Below are 16,473 nucleotides of genomic sequence, written 5' to 3'. Positions count from 1 at the left end.
TTAACACAGAAAGTGTTAATAGTTTTGAAAAAGTAGAAGACAACATATTTTCAAGCAAAGAGTGGAAAGATGTTACAGAAAAAGTTGATCCCCCAGTGAGAATAAATTTTTGTTGTACATCCTCAAACAACAAGACACAAAAAGCAAATAATATATGAGAATCAATAGACTATTTTACTCTGTATTTTACAAATGAATTAATGGATAGCGTAATAAAAGAAACAAATTGCTATATGGATAAAAAAATAAGGAAAAAGCAGCTATCACACAAATTGATTTGGTTTAAATGCCATGATGTTGACCGATAGGAATTTATAGCTTTTATCACTGTTATCCTAAATATAGGAATAATTCAAGAATACTGGTCAACTGCTTTCAATAGTAAAATACTCTTCTTTTCAGAAACATTCATTAAAGAAGAGTTTATGCAAATCTTCTGGGTGTTTCATCTGAAGACATCTGCATCAAGTGATGGGATGATCAGAACTCATATTCAAAGGCCAATAATTATTTGGAATATTTTGATTCAAAATCTTCACAATATTTCATACCAGATCAGGCAATTTGTGTTGATGAATCTGTTGTGCAATTGGAAGGACAAATATTATTTATAACAACAATCCAAATAAGCCTACCAAATGGGGTATATGCGTTTATGCACTAGCTAATTCAAAAATGTTATCTTTTTTCAATATTTCCCTACAATGTCAGCATAACATCTGAAAACATCACTCAATCTGATCTTCCAATAAGCGCCAGAATTCCATTACATTTATCTAAAAAGTTGTTGGAAAAGTTCCCAAAGAAGCAGGGTACCACATGTTTATTGACAGATATTACAATATTAGTGCCCTAGCATAACAGTTATTAAAAATGCAATGTCATCTTACTGGTACATCTAGTACCAGTAAGTACACTGGGTCAACTGAAAGGGAATACAAGCACAAATCGAAGAGCTAAAGTTTTTAATAAAAATAAAAAATAAAAAAAAACAGTAGTATGTAAATAAAATAATCTTATGCTTCTTGCACGGGAAGACAAAAGGATTGTTAAAATTCTCAGCAGCACTTGGAATCATGCAGGAATGAAATCTACCACAAGGACATTGCATGGTGGAAACACTATCAGTCAGAAAGCCTGAAACGAATTTAAATTATATTGCAAATAAGAGCAGTGTGGATCATGTGGATCAATATGCCTCTACATACTGTTTTTTGTGAAAATCTTTAAAATAGTGGGTGAAATTATTCTTTGGGGGTATAATACACATTACTCCTATTTACTGTACTAAGCATCAAAAAAATAAAAATAAAAAACCTACATCCCATTTGAAATTTGTCAAGCTTGTAATAAATCAATTGAGAAGTGGTTTTCAGGAAGCACAAGTGTGTCCTTTCTCATTGTATTGGAACAACTGGCTGAACAATAAATTACATATTATTAATGTGGGAGGAAGAAAATGGGACTGCAATGTCTGCTTGAATAGAAAAATATCAAGTGGATGACATCAAGTAAGTTACTATTGCAAAACATGTATCAATAAACCTGGAATGCATGTCAGTGACTGTTTCACATGTTACCACATGCTAGAAAAATATAAGATATAAAATTTTGGATTTTTTAAAATCACAAATAAGTTTCTCAATGTCCATTATAAGCCAAATATCACTACAATAAAATAATTGATTCCAATATTATAATAATATTTCATATGAAGTGATTTGTTTTCAATATTTGGTACAAAAAAAAAGTGTGGTTGAGTTGCTGGTAGGTAATCTGCAAAATGTCTCTGAGTGCAAAGAGTTAATTATCAAGTAAGCAGAAGAAATAATAAAAATTATACAGAAATCAATGATATCAATTAAAAATGAGCAAAAAGTAGAACAGACTTCTAACCCAGGAAAATATATGAATGGCAAATAAGCATATAAAAAGATGCTCTGCATCATATGTGATTACTGAATCAAGCACAAATTAAAACAATGACATGACATACCATTACATACCTATTAAAATAGCAAAAATCCTAAACACTGAGAACACCAAATGCTGACAAGAATGTGAAGCAACAGGTACTTTCATTCACTGCTGGTGGGAATGTAAAATGGTACAATCACTTTAAAAAACAATTTAACAGTTTCTTTAAAAACTAAACATACTCTTAACAAACAATTCAACAATCACACCCCTTAGTGTTTACTCAAATGAGCTGAAAACTTATGCCCACACACAAATTTTCACATGAATGTTTACAGCAATTTTACTCATAATCACTTGGAAGCATCCAAGATGTCTTTTGGTAGATATATGGCCAAACAGACTTTGGTACATCCTGACAACTGAATATAATTGAGTGCTAAAATGAAGTGAGCTAACAAGCTATGAAGAGACATGGAAGAAACTTAAATACATATTACTAAGTGAAAGAAACCAATCTGAAAAGGTTATATAATATATGATTCTAACTACAGGCATACCTCGTTTTATTGTGCTTTGCAGATTTTTTTTTTTTTTTTTTTTTACAAATTGAAGGTTTGTGGCAACTCCGCATTAATCAAGTCTATTGGTGCCATTTTTCCAAGAGCATGCACTTACTATGTGTCTGTGTCACACTGTGATCATTCTCAAAATATGTCAAACTTTTTCAATATCATACCTATTATGACAATCTGTGATCAGTGATCTTTGATGTTACTATTTTAATTATTTTGGGGGCACCATGAACCCATAAAAGACAGTGAACTTAACCAATAAACTGTGGGTTCTGACTGCTTTATCAACCAGCCATTCCCCCATCTCTCTCCCTCTCCTCAGGCTTCCCTATTCCCTAAGACACAACAATATTGAAATTAGGTCAGTCATAAACGTACAATGGTCTCTAAGTGTCCAAATGAAAGGAAGAGTTACGTCTCTCACTCTTAAATCAAAAGCTACAAATGATTAAGCTTAGTGAGGCCTCTTGCACCAAACCACCAAGCAATAAATACAAAGGAAATAAGGAAATTAAAAGTGTTACTCCATGATAAGAAATGAAGAGTCTTATTGCTGATATAGAGAAAGTCTGGGTGGTCTGGACAGAAGATCCACGGGTCACAACATTCCCTTAAACCAAAGTTTAATTCAAACAAAGGCACTAACTCTCTTCAATTGCTTGAAGGTTGAGAGAAGTGAGGAACGTGCAGAAGAAAAGCTGTAAGCTACCAAAGGATAGTTTATGGGGTTTAAAAGAAGAAGGCATCTCCAGAACATACAATTGCAGATGAAACAGAAAGTGCTGATGTAGAAGCTGCAGTAGGTCTTCCAGAAGATCTAACTAAAATCACTGATTGAAGATAGCTACACTAAACAACAGATTTTCAATGTAGATGAAACAGTCTTTTACTGGAAGAAGATCCTATGTAGGACTTTTCATAGCTAAAGAAGTCAATGCCTGGCTTCAAAGCATAAAAGGACAGACTGACTCTCTCCTTAGGGGGTAATGCAGCTGGTGACTTTAGTTGAAGCCAGTGCTCACTTATCATTACCAAAATCCTAGGACCTGTAAGAAATATGCTAAACATATTCTGCCTGTGCTCTATTAATAAAATAACAAAGTCTAGATGACAGCACATCTATTTTCAACATGGCTAACAAATATTTTAAGCCCCCGTGTTGAAACCTACTGCTCAGGGGAGGAAAAAAAAAACTGCTTTCAAAATATCACTGCTCATTGACAATGCACCTAGTAACCCAAGAGTTCAGATGGAGATGTATAAGGAGATTAATGTTGTTTACATACCTTTTTTTTTTTTGCTAACACAAAATCCATTCTGCAGTCTAGAGATCAAGAAGTAATTTTGATTTCAAGTCTCATTATTTAAGAAATATAGGCTTTGGTCCCCTTCCCTACCTTGGGGAAGTGTATCTCCTCTTTCTTTCTCTCTCGAACTTACTTTTTAAACATATTTTTTAAGTCTATGGCTGCCATAGATACTGAGCCCTCTAATAGATCTTAGTAAAGTAAATTGAAAAATGTCTTGAAAGTATTCATCAATCTAGAAGTCATTCATAACATTAATGATTCATAGGAAGAGGTCAAAATATCAATATTAACAGGTGATTATTCCAACCCTTGTGGATGACTTTGAAGGGTTTAAGACTTCAGTGGAGAAAGTAACTGCAGATGTGGTAGAAATCGCAACAAAAGTAGAAGTGTAGCCTGAAGGTGTGAGTGAATTATTGCAATCTCATGATCAAACTTGATAAAAATGAGGAACTGCTTCTTATGAATGAGCAAAAAAACTGGTTTCTTAAGATGGAAGTTTATTATATAAACTTACTTGATACAGCAGTGGCAGAGTTTAAGAAAACTGACTCCAGTTTTGAAAATTCTGTAGGCAAAATGCTATCATACAGCATTGCATACTACAGAGAAATATTTTGTGAAAGGAAAAGTCAATCAATGGAGCAAACTTCACTCTTGTCTTCGTTTAAGAAATTGACATAGCCAGCCATACCTTCAGTAACCAATACCCTGGTCAATCAGCAGTCATCAACATGGAGGCAAAATACACTCCCACAAGCAAAAAGATTACAAATCACTGAAGGATCAGATGATCATTAGCTTTTTTAAGCAATATAATATTGTAATTTTTAATTAAGGTTTGTACATTTTTAAGACATAATGCTATTGCACACTTAATAGACTACAGCATAGTGTAAAGATAATTTTTACATGCACTGAGAAATCAAAAGTTTGTGTGATTCACGTTACTGGAATATTCGCTTTATTGTAGTGGTTTGAAGCCGAACCCATAATACTTCCAAGGTATGCCTGTAGCTTGTCAAAACTCAATAAAATGTATAAAACCAAAAGTGAACCTTAATGGAACTATGACTTTTGGCGATAATGGTATGGTAGGTTCATTCATTTTAACAAATGTAACACTCTGGTGTGAGATGTTCATAGTAGGGGAGACTATGAGGAGGAAGTAAAGGATATATGAAAATTCTTTGTATTTTCTACTCATTTTTCCTGTCAACCTAATACTACTCTAAAAAATAATGTTTTGGGGGTTTTTTTGAGTTGGAGTCTCACTCTGTCAGCCAGACTGGAGTGCAGCGGCTGCTCCCAGCCACCGCAACCTCAACCTGCTGGGCTCCAGCGATCCTTCCGTCTCAGCCTTCCAAGTAGCTGGAACTACAGGCGTGTGCTACCACGCCCGGATCATTTTTTGATTGATTGTAGAGATGAGGTCTCGAAGTTGCCCAGGCGAGTCTCGAACCCGCAGGCTCAGGCAATCCACTCACCTCAACCTCCCAAAGGTGTGGGATTACAGGCTGAGCCACTATTTTTAAAAACTTAGGGTGTCATTTCTTACTTTCTGCTTCATGGTTCCCATAGAATACTTTTATAATTGGTACAGCCTCCACATTTGCATCAAAACTTGAACTTTATCTCCCTCAACTTCTGATTTCAAAAGAGTGGCTCAAAAGCAAAAACCAATGTAATTATCTAAATTACCTATACTGCCACGCATGGTGGCTCATGTCTGTAATCCCAGGGGTTCGAGACTATCCTGGACAACTTTGCCAGACCTCATCTCTATAATAAATCCAAAAATTTGCCAAGTGTGATGGTACACACCTGTAGCCCCAGCTACTTGGAAGGCTGAGGTGGAAAGATCACCTGAGCCCAGCAGGTTGAGGTTGCAGTAGCCATGATTGTGCCACTGTACTCCAGTCTGGAGTAAGACTCTGACTAAAAAATAATAATAAAATAAAAATGAAAAAAAATTACCTATCCTGAATTGGGCAACCAAAAAACATTAGATATGAGTTAATAAAGGGCTGGACAGATAAAGTACATTATTTTTACTTTAAATGGTTAGTTAGAATGAATAAAATATTCTTCCCTAGGCCAAAAGTAATAAATCCAAATAAATGTATTCTTTAATTTTATGATAATTTTATAGCTACAATTTTACATGTATTTAAAGATGTTGTTTTAGATCATTAATCTAAGGCTTAGAAATTAAGCACAGGCATCAGGAATAGGACATAACATGTCACACATTTCTTCTCGGACTTATGAAATCAATCTCATTATAAAACACATTATGTATTAATGACAAGATCAAGTCTTCTTTTAAACTCACAAATAGCAGATTTCTACATGTGATTTATAACTCTTCATATTTAACTGACACAATGGAAGACTTGGGGTAGAAACTATAAAGTGAGTTTTATGATGAGATGGTATTAAGACTAGAAAACTCTGTAAATATAAAATCTCAGATCTGGTATTTCCTAAGGACTTCTAAATAAACATAATTCCTTTCTTTCATTGTTAACCTCTAAAATGATTATTAGAGGAAAAAAATCTCAAGAGCATTTTAGTTCTCTTCTGAGCTATTACTTATGATTATAGGTTGGGAGAACAGAAAATATGTTCCACTGAGCAGATTTAGTACTTAGCTGAAGTTTTGCAAAAGGACAAATCTTTATTTCCTTGGACCTTTTTTCTTATGTAAGTAATACATTCATATTTTGAATTTTGGGTAGTGCCGGAGGATATCACAAAGATCTTTTGGTCTAATTATTCCTATTCACTGATTCAGTGATAATCCTTTGTGTCTTTAGCTAGTTTAAGAGACTAGGTAAAATTACTCCTAACCTATCAAAGTTGACTTAAATTTTTAAAAACTAAGAATTTATAATAGTTTTCCCCTTTTTTCTGAGCAGAGAAGTAGAGATGGGAAGAAAAAAAACTATCTTTATGACCTAATGAGGCTTTCTAATCCTCCTATCTATTAGAAAAGTTCCAGCTGGGTGCGATGGCTCATACCTGTAATCTCAGAATTTTTGGAGGTAGAAACAAGAGGATTGCCTGAGTCCAGGGGTTCAAGAACAGCCTAGACAACTAACTTGGCAAGACTTCATCTTTTCAATAAATCAAAAAATTAGCTGAGCATGGTGGCATATGCCTGTAGTTCCAACTACCTGGAAGGCTGAGGTGGAAGGATCACCTAAGCCCAGCAGGTTGAGGCTGTGGTGGCCGTGAACATGCCACTGCACTCCAGCCTGGGCAACAGAGTGAGACTCCAACTCAAAAAAAAAGAAAAGAAAAATTCATAACCCAAACAGTTAATTTGTCCCATTTAATATAATATCTGCTTGGAGGCCAGATAACCTTACTAGGTATAAATACAAAATAACAAAATACATAGTCCACGAGATGTCATTGATTAAAATTTGTGAGTTTCAGCCAATGATATCTATTATGTAAAACATATCTTGGCTACACACATACACAAATATATATATATTTATGAGAGGGGTCCCAAGGGGTTGGCCCAGATTTTTTTTTAATCTTTTGTCTTAGTGTTCAAGTATCTTCTATGACCTGATGAAGTGAGGTTTCCAAATAGCTAAGTTCCAAATAAGTTATATGTATAGCTACTAATTACTACTACTACTACAAGAAGATACAGATTAATCTTATCTTCCTGAATTTAGATGCAAATGTATTTTCATTTTAAAGTGCAATGAGTTCTCAAACATATTTATCCACCATCCAAATCACCACAAAGAATATTTCCAAGATCCTAGAAAGTGGCTATTTTTACTTCTGTTACACATATTAGTTTTATCTCTTTTAAAAATCTATAAAATAGAATTATAAATTACATACTCATCTTACTTCTTTTGCTAACCATTATGTCTGTAAGATTCACCCACATTGTTGTATATAACAACAGTTTATTCTTTTTGTTAAGTGTCTTTCATCGTATCATGATGTTACTGTTCCACTGCTGATGGACATCTGATTGTATCCAGTTTTTGTCTATGATAAATAAAGTTGCCATGAACATTTCTCCATAAACTTTTTGTAGATGACTGTACTCCTTTCTCATAAATATACTGCCAGGTATGGAGTTGCTGGCCATAGGGTACACATATGTTTCTTTTAGTGAATAGAACCATTTTTCCAAAGTGGTTATGCCTAGTTGGAAACACAAACCATCTTGGAGACAGACTGCTTCACACTTCCAAAGATCAGGAAAGTAAACACAGCTTTTCTAAGAAAATCATCACATTGTTCAGTGATTATATCTAAATTCTTTATTGCTTTGAATATAATGAACACCAATGAGACTCAAATACCCAAATATTATGGTATTTAAAGAGTCAGGCAGAAGTCTAAATCAGGCATGCCATATAGTCAGCATGATTCAAGGCAATAGATGAGGTAAACTAGGGGCCACCTCTCAAAGCGGTCTGGTTCCAGAAAGAAGTGGCAACCTTGAGCTAGGCAAAAACTAGCACTAGGTGGAACCTCCACTGAATTGAACTGTTATGAAAGAAACTGAAAAGACTTCTCAAGCATTTGGTTTCTGGGAACACAGGACTGCCAGATTATCCCTATTCATGGTGCTGAAATCCCTGAATATCAAGGAAACTTTAACAAGTAGTATGCACAACTGAGGAATTCTACTTACATTGCTGCATTTGTGCTTGAAAATATAGCCACATTGTTAAGCAAATAAGGAATCAAAGATGACAGCTAAATACTAAAATTTTATTGAGATATAATCAAAATCTAGTGGGGAAAAGCCCATGCTCCTCTTCATCAGACTCTTCCTTTCTTAGTGAATCAGTTACCCTCGGAAAGAACAAAGGAAATGACACTCTGAATCAAAACAGCAAAAATTCCATTGAAAATGAAGGCTCTGGACTAGACTGTCCCTTCTCTGAGTTCGTTTTGTCATTTGGTTCTCAGGAGAGGTTTTTTAAAGTCCATACATTTCATAGAACTCACATATTAGAGAGCCTAAATTAGATTATTCTTCAGTGCTATGAACTGAAAGTTTATTTTCCCCCCATGTCCCCACATATGCCTCAAATTCATATGCTGACGCCTAAGTGTGAAGATATCTGGAGGCATGACCTTTGGGAAGTAATTAGGTAACGAGGATGATGTCTCATAAATGGGATTGGTGCCCTCAGAAAAACTGACAGGAGAGAGCTTGCTTCCTCCCTCTCTGCTATGATAGAACACAATGAGAGACAGCTGTCTGCAAACAAGCAGCAGGCCCTGACTGGACACTAGATGTGCTAGCACTTTGATCTTGGACTTCCCAGCCACTAGAACTGTGAGTAATAAATGTTTGCTGTTTAAACCACCCAATAGGGTTAACAGCAGTTTGTTGTAGCAATCTGAACTACAACATTCAGTCTTCGCTTTTATACAGGTCTATATTATTATTAGAATTCTCCTAAGAATTACATCTGAAAATTTACCACATCTTTCTTAAGTGGTATAGTCTACAAGGGGTAGCAATAGTCTAAGAGTATTTGTCGATATAGAAGTTGATATCAACATAATTTCTTTATTTAGATTTCTCAATTTCCTAATAGTCTTTAAAACTACAATTACAATGTTGCCTACATTTTTTTCTGTTATCTAAAAAAATCATCCTTTGTCCACTTTGTTATTCTTGTTTTTTCATGGTATATCTCATATGGAAAAAAAACTTTATTTCCTCTCAAATTATATCCACCTACAATTGTGTGGGCCACCTCCTATTTATGACAGCCATATGGGTCACTGGTAGACCTCAAGCATGTGAGTAATAATCTTAAATTTCTTCATTTCTCCTAGCCATCCTTTCCCTCAGACTATTGGAAACTATCATCAATATGCAGTTTTTCATCTACTGGTTTGGGATTATTTATGATACTGCTGCTTCTTACCAGTTCCTATATGCATTAGTTGGCATGATCATTTAAAAGGTCATAGAGCTCACATATGAGGACCACAAGATGGTAATCTAAAAAAGCTGTTTTTATATTTCTTCAGTTATTTATGCTTGGTATAGTTTACTATATTTTTTGTTTGGAGAGCTCTTTGCAAGTCATTCATTAAACAAATATTTAATACAACCTTGTAATGAACTGCGCTGGTTGTGACCTTTGACATTTTTTTGGCAATTTCTGTAATTTTTCACAATCAATTTCACTTTAGACATTCTTTCCCAAAGCATAGGCCATTTCTACACTAGAATCTTAGAAGTAGAGAAGGAACCTCAGAAACTATATATAATCTCACTTTATAGGTCATTATAAATATTAAGCATAATAGAATTTCAAAATACTGCTCATGTCAAAACATTAATTCAATGGGCTCAACAGACATTTTTTTTTTTTTTTAAGTTGAAGTCTCGCTCTGACACCCAGGCTGAAGTGCAGCGGCATGCTCATAGACACCCCAGTATCGACCTGCTGGGCTCCGACGATCCTTCCACCACCTCAGCCTTTCAAATAGCTGGAAGTACAGGCACACGCTACACGACCAGCTAATTTTTTTATTTATTGTAGAGACAAGGTCTCACCAAGTTGCCTGGGCTGGTCTCGAACCTGAGGGCTCAGGCAATTCATTCACCTCAGCCTCTCAAAGTCCTGGTATTACGGCTGAGCCACCAAACCCAACCTGACTTTTAAAAGACATCCATGGTATTTTCAGGGTTATGCTAAGAATTGGGGATAAATAACAATGCATTCTATATTCCCTCAATGACCTCAGTTTAGTTAGAGAAAACAGACATTGACTCAAATAACTGCTATGATAGGTTGGTTAGTGCAAAAATAAGTACATGCAGAATTCAATGGGGACAAGATGGAAAACAGTATACTCTGTAGGAAATGAGGTGATGAGAAAGCCTTACAGAAAAAAAGTCAATTTTCCTAGGTTTATAGGATGAAGGATTTTTAGATCAAGGGGATAGACTTTGAGGGTAGAAGACAAATATTCTTAGCAAAGAGAAGAGCACAGACAAACCTATAAAGACATACAAACGTAACAGCATGATATATTTCAGGCATGGATAAGAGTCCAGAGTGTGGGGACAGAAGCAATGGGAGACACACGGCAGAAGTAGATGAAGGGAGGAATAGTGAGTCTCTACCTTGCTGACGAATTTGGACTTCATCTTATAAATAATGAGGAGCTACTGAAAACATTTAAGTAGGCCAGTAATGTGATCATGTTGTGCTTTTTAAAAATAGCTCTTTCTGGCAACAAACAGGAAATAAGACTGGCATGGGATAAAGATCAATGGAGGCAAGCCAATTAGGATATAATCAGAAGTGAAATGATGATAACCTGAACTGAGAGAGTAGAACTAGAGATTCCATTGCTAGCTCCAAGACCTAGCAAAAATTTCATGGTAAGGATGTACTTGGCTGAGACAGCAATACAGAAAATGAGCCTGGTATTAGGGGCAGTTCTTGCTTGAGACATTTTATTACCTAGAAGAACTCCTCAGAAACTGAGCTGGGTCTTTAATAGGCACAAGGGGCTAAAAAGATAAAAGCCAGATACCGAGACTGACAGCGTTTATAAAACAGGTGACCAATCCTTGTCACTTTAGCTCATGGCAGACTGGAACTCTAAAGAACTACATCCTAGGTCTAAAGGTGAACCACAAGTAAATGAGATGTGTAAGGAGGTTGACTTCATTATCCCATGCCTGAAGTGATTTCTGGAAATAAATTTTCAAACAGGTCCACTGGCTTTTATCTAAACCTTCAGGTCAAATGTGTTTCAGATTCAGATGACTTCATATTTTAGAAAGGTAATATGCTATTTATACTGTATGTTATATCACCAATGGGCTGTATGGCAGCACCTGTAATCCATCTGAAGCAAACTCTCATAGCATTCACATTAAGTGAATTGGACTAAATAGCTTTGTGTCAGGAAAGTAACAGGTTTGACCAACAAATGAGCCATAAAAAACTTTTAAGTTGTTTGAACTTTTTTGATTTTGAAATTGTAGATAAGTTACTAGAATTCTGTATAATGTTTAGCACACAATCAAAGATAAGTAGGCACACAAGGAAAAAAGAAATCATAAGTACTGACAAGTAAAATCAACAGGCAACAAAAACACACATATTAACAAAAACATTAACAGAGATATCATGTATTTGAGTTACAAGGCCAAGTCTATAAAAGTATATACTTATAATACACAAGACAATAAAATTCAAGTTAGAAAACTTAGTGATCTCATGCAGATAATTGCCTTCATTAAAGAAAAACAAGATGACATGAAAAAAGCAATCTAATTATAAGGAAGAACTTCTGGAAATTAAAAACAGCCAAAACAAAAGTGCCAAACATTTAAAAACCAAAGTTAAAAATATCCAAGGAAGAAGGCTAAAGAAATAGAGACAAAAAAAAAAAAAGAGAGAGAGAGAAACAAAGCATACACAAATCGTTTGGTTAATAAGAGTCCCAGAAAGAGAGAATGAAAAAATGAACAGAAGGACATCATCATATGAGAGAAAGAAAAAGAGAAGGGGGGTGGATATAAATATAAGAATTTCACAAAAATGAAATACAAGACTACCAATTACTGACTAAAAAAAGACCCAACCAGGGCACATCATCATTATATTTTAAAACATTTAGAATTAAGACACGAACTTCAAATTTCAAAAAGAGGCAAATAATGTCACCTACATGGGAACAAAAAAGAGAGAGAGAAAAAACATTAGACTCCACAGGAGTCTGAGTAGTCTGAATATCTCCAAGATACTGAAAGGTGTATTACACCAGAATGACACATAAAGATTCAGAAATTTAGATCCCAATACACCATTTCTAAGGAAGCTACTTGATGATATCCCTTAGTAAAATGAAAATTCAAGAAAAAGACATAGGATCTAATACATAAAAGCAGGCATCTAGTCCAAAAAAGCAGTTATAGGTTTCACAACAAGGTCACACAGCAGGTCTAGACAGCAACCAATGGAGATAGAAGGCAATGGACACAAAGCTCTAGAATATCTCCAGGAAGAACAAAATGTGTAGGGTGAGAGAATGTAATATAAAAGTATATAAGAGTACCTGATATAAGGGCAAACTTGAAAACAAATGAGAATATGAGAAACAGTACAAAAAGATAACAAAAATATTTAAGAAAAGGGTAGTATGCAATGTACCAGAAAAGACATATGACCAAAGTGCCAAGTGATCATGTAAAAAAAAAACCATTTTTTTCTGATTTGACTAAAAAGAGTACTATTTAAGGGTTACTATAATGAAAAGTGGAACTGCGTGGTATAGTTGTTCTAAAAGTTTGTATCATGAGAGAAACTAAATAAATAATAGCTAAAATCAATAAGTAAAAACCCAGAAAATGCTGTCATGTTATTTATGTATGTAGTGGGGAGATGTGCAGAGGTTTTCTTAAATTATAAATCATGTGATATAAGTCATATCATAATATTTAACCAAATATTAGTCTGATAAAACCTTTTTAATTAAAAAAAAAAATCATCCAGAATCCCACTACTCAACATTTTGGCTAGCTTCTCTTTTCTTTTCTTTTTTTCTTGAGTTGGAGTCTCACTCCATTGCCCAGGCTGGAGTGCCAGTGGCACACTCACGGCCACTCCAGTGTTGACTTACTAGTTAGCTAGCTTCTTAAGAAAGGCAGGGAGGTGGGAGGAGAGAGGAACAAGAAGAAACTAAAAGGACTCTCCACACTTGCCGTGTATGTTCGCTCTACCCACCGCGCTCACCCCTCGCCCGCAGAAATGCTCCGATTACCTGCAGTCCTTCGCCAGATAAGACTGGTGTCCCGAGCCCTGGCTCCCCATCTCACTCGGGACTATGCCAAAGATGTAAAATTTGGTGCAGATGCCCGAGCCTTAATGCTGCAAGGTGTAGACCTTTTAGCTGACGCTGTAGCAGTTACAATGGGACCAAAGGGAAGAACAGTGATTATTGAACAGAGTTGGGGAAGTCCCAAAGTAACAAAAGATGGCATGACTGTTGCAAAGTCAATTGACTTAAAGGATAAATATAAAAATATTGGAGCTAAACTTGTTCAGGATGTTGCCAATAACACAAATGATGAGGCGGGGGATGGCACTACCACTGCTACTGTGCTGGCACACTCTATTGCCAAGGAAGGTTTTGAGAAGATTAGCAAAGGCGCTAATCCAGTAGAAATCAGGAGAGGTGTAATGTTAGCTGTTGATGCTGTCATTGTGGAACTTAAGAAGCAGTCCAAACCTGTGACAACCCCAGAAGAAATTGCTCAGGTTGCTACAATTTCCACAAATGGAGATAAAGAAATTGGCAACATCATTTCTGATGCTATGAAAAAGTTCGGAAGAAAGGGTGTCATCACAGTAAAGGATGGAAAAAAGCTAAATGATGAATTAGAAATTACTGAAGGCATGAAGTTTGATCGAGGTTATATTTCTCCATACTTTATTAATACATCAAAAGGTCAGAAATGTGAATTCCAGGATGCTTATGTTCTATTGAGTGAAAAGAAAATTTCTAGTGTCCAGACCATTGTACCTGCTCTTGAAATTGCCAGTGCTCACCATAAGCCCTTGGTCATAATTGCTGAAGATACTGATGGAGGAGCTCTCAGTACACTTGCTTGAATAGGCTAAAAGTTGGTCTTCAGTTTGTAGCAGTCAAAGCTCCAGGTTTTGCTGATAATAGGAAGAACCAGCTTAAAGATATGGCTATTGCTACCGGTGGTGCAGTGTTTGGTGAAGAGCGGCTGACCTTAAATCTTGAAGATGTTCAGCCTCATGACTTAGGAAAAGTTGGAGAGGTCATTGTAACCAAAGATGATGCTATGCTCTTGAAAGGAAAAGGTGACAAGGCTCAAATTGAAAAACGTATTCAAGAAATCATTGAGCAGTTGGATGTCACAACTAGTGAATATGAGAAGGAAAAACTGAATGAACGTCTGGCCAAACTCTCAGATGGAGTAGCTGTGCTAAAGGTTGGTGGGACAAGTGATGTTGAAGTGAATGAGAAGAAAGACAGGGTTACAGATGCCCTTGATGCTACACAAGCAGCTGTGGAAGAAGGCATTGTTCTGGGCAGGGGCTGTGCCCTGCTTCGGTGCATTCCAGCCTTGGTCTCATTAGCTCCAGCTAACGAAGATCAAAAAATTGGTATAGAAATTATTAAAAGAACACTCAAAATTCCTGCAATGACCATTGCCAAGAATGCAGGTGTTGAAGGCTCTTTGATAGCTGAGAAAATTATGCAGAGTTCCTCAGAAATTGGTTATGATGCTATGATTGGAGATTTTGTGAATATGGTGGAAAAAGGAATCATCGACCCAACAAAGATTGTAAGAACAGCTTTACTGGATGCTGCTGGGGTGGCCTCTCTGTTAACTATGGCAGAAGTTGTGGTCACAGAAATTCCTAAAGAAGAGAAGGACCCTGGAATGGGTGCAATGGGTGGGATGGGAGGTGGGATAGGTGGTGGCATGTTCTAACTCCTAGAATATAGTGCTTTGCCATCATTAATGAACTGTGACAGGAAACTCAAGGCAGTGTCCTCCCTAATAACTTCAGAGACGTGAACTGAAGAAATGACTGAAGAAAAGGCTGACTGATTAAGATCACTATAATCATCATTTACTGGTTTCAGTTGATAATATATAATGACTTATTGCTGTCATTGTCTATGCCTACAGATAATTTATTTTGTATTTTTACAAAAAGACATTTGTTTTGAGACCCACCCGGGCAGGCGAGACCTCATCTCTACAATAAATAAAAAAATTAGCCGGGCATGGTAGCGCGCGCCTGTAATTCTGGCTACTCGGAAGGCTGAGGCGGAAGGATCGCCGGGGTCCAGCAGGTCGAGGCTGCGGTGGCCGGGAGTGGCCACTGCACTCCAGTCTGGATGACAGAGTGAGATTCTAACTCAAAAAAAAAAAAAAAAGACATTTGTACATTCCTGATACTGGGTGCAAGAGCCATGTACCAATGTACTGCTTTCAACTTAAATCACTGAGGCATTTTTACTACTATTCTGTCAAATCAAGATTTTAGTGCTTGCCACCACCAGATGAGAAGTTCAGAAGCAGCCTTTCCGTGGAGAGTAAGAATAACTGTACAAAGTAGAGAAATACCAATTATGTGACAACCTTTGTGTAATAAAACTTTGTTTAAAGTACAAAAAAAAGAAAAGAAACTAAAGGAGCAACAATAACAAACAAAAAAACTTTGTAAGGAATAAATATTAAAGAATTTCCAAATAGAATTAAGTTTTATGAAGTATCACGTCATAAAGGCATGTCCTCAGTTTTTTGACAGCACTGATTTAATTTTTACCCTTCTCAATATAAAGGATTTGTTACGTACAAAAATAATTTATTTTACTGTTGTAAAGCTTTTCCAACAAGTAAACTTCTAATCAGAAAAAAAAGAACAGAAAAGAAAGATTATGGTATTTATTGTGGTCTTTAACATTCATTTAATAACACAACTTGCACGTATCCTATAAACCATATTTAAAGAGCATTATGCTATTGGCAGATCAGTCTATGTTGGTGAAGGAGAATCAACAGATGTAATTGCCACATGAATCCACACTGATTTATTTGTCATGGCAGAATAATCTGAAATTTTGGGGATGGGTTCCCTCAAATGTAA

At 35.9% G+C, this 16,473-nt stretch overlaps 1 protein-coding gene and 1 pseudogene across 3 annotated transcripts in view; one reads left to right on the top strand and one right to left on the bottom strand.

Annotated features, from left to right (window-relative positions):
• The window catches only part of RASAL2 (RAS protein activator like 2), a 362,379-nt gene that overhangs the window by 247,397 nt on the left and 98,509 nt on the right, over window positions 1–16,473 (bottom strand). The window lies entirely within an intron of this gene.
• LOC103276405 lies at window positions 13,538–15,491 on the top strand (annotated as a pseudogene). Its single transcript, XR_505369.2, has one exon. The product of XR_505369.2 is annotated as a 60 kDa heat shock protein, mitochondrial pseudogene (transcript).

Source organism: Carlito syrichta, unplaced genomic scaffold, assembly GCF_000164805.1.
Source record: "Carlito syrichta isolate Samal-C Ts95f unplaced genomic scaffold, Tarsius_syrichta-2.0.1 Scaffold316187, whole genome shotgun sequence".
NCBI lineage: Eukaryota > Metazoa > Chordata > Mammalia > Primates > Tarsiidae > Carlito > Carlito syrichta.
The sequence above is the reverse complement of the archived record's forward strand: the minus strand, read 5'-3'. Positions and strand labels throughout refer to the sequence as shown.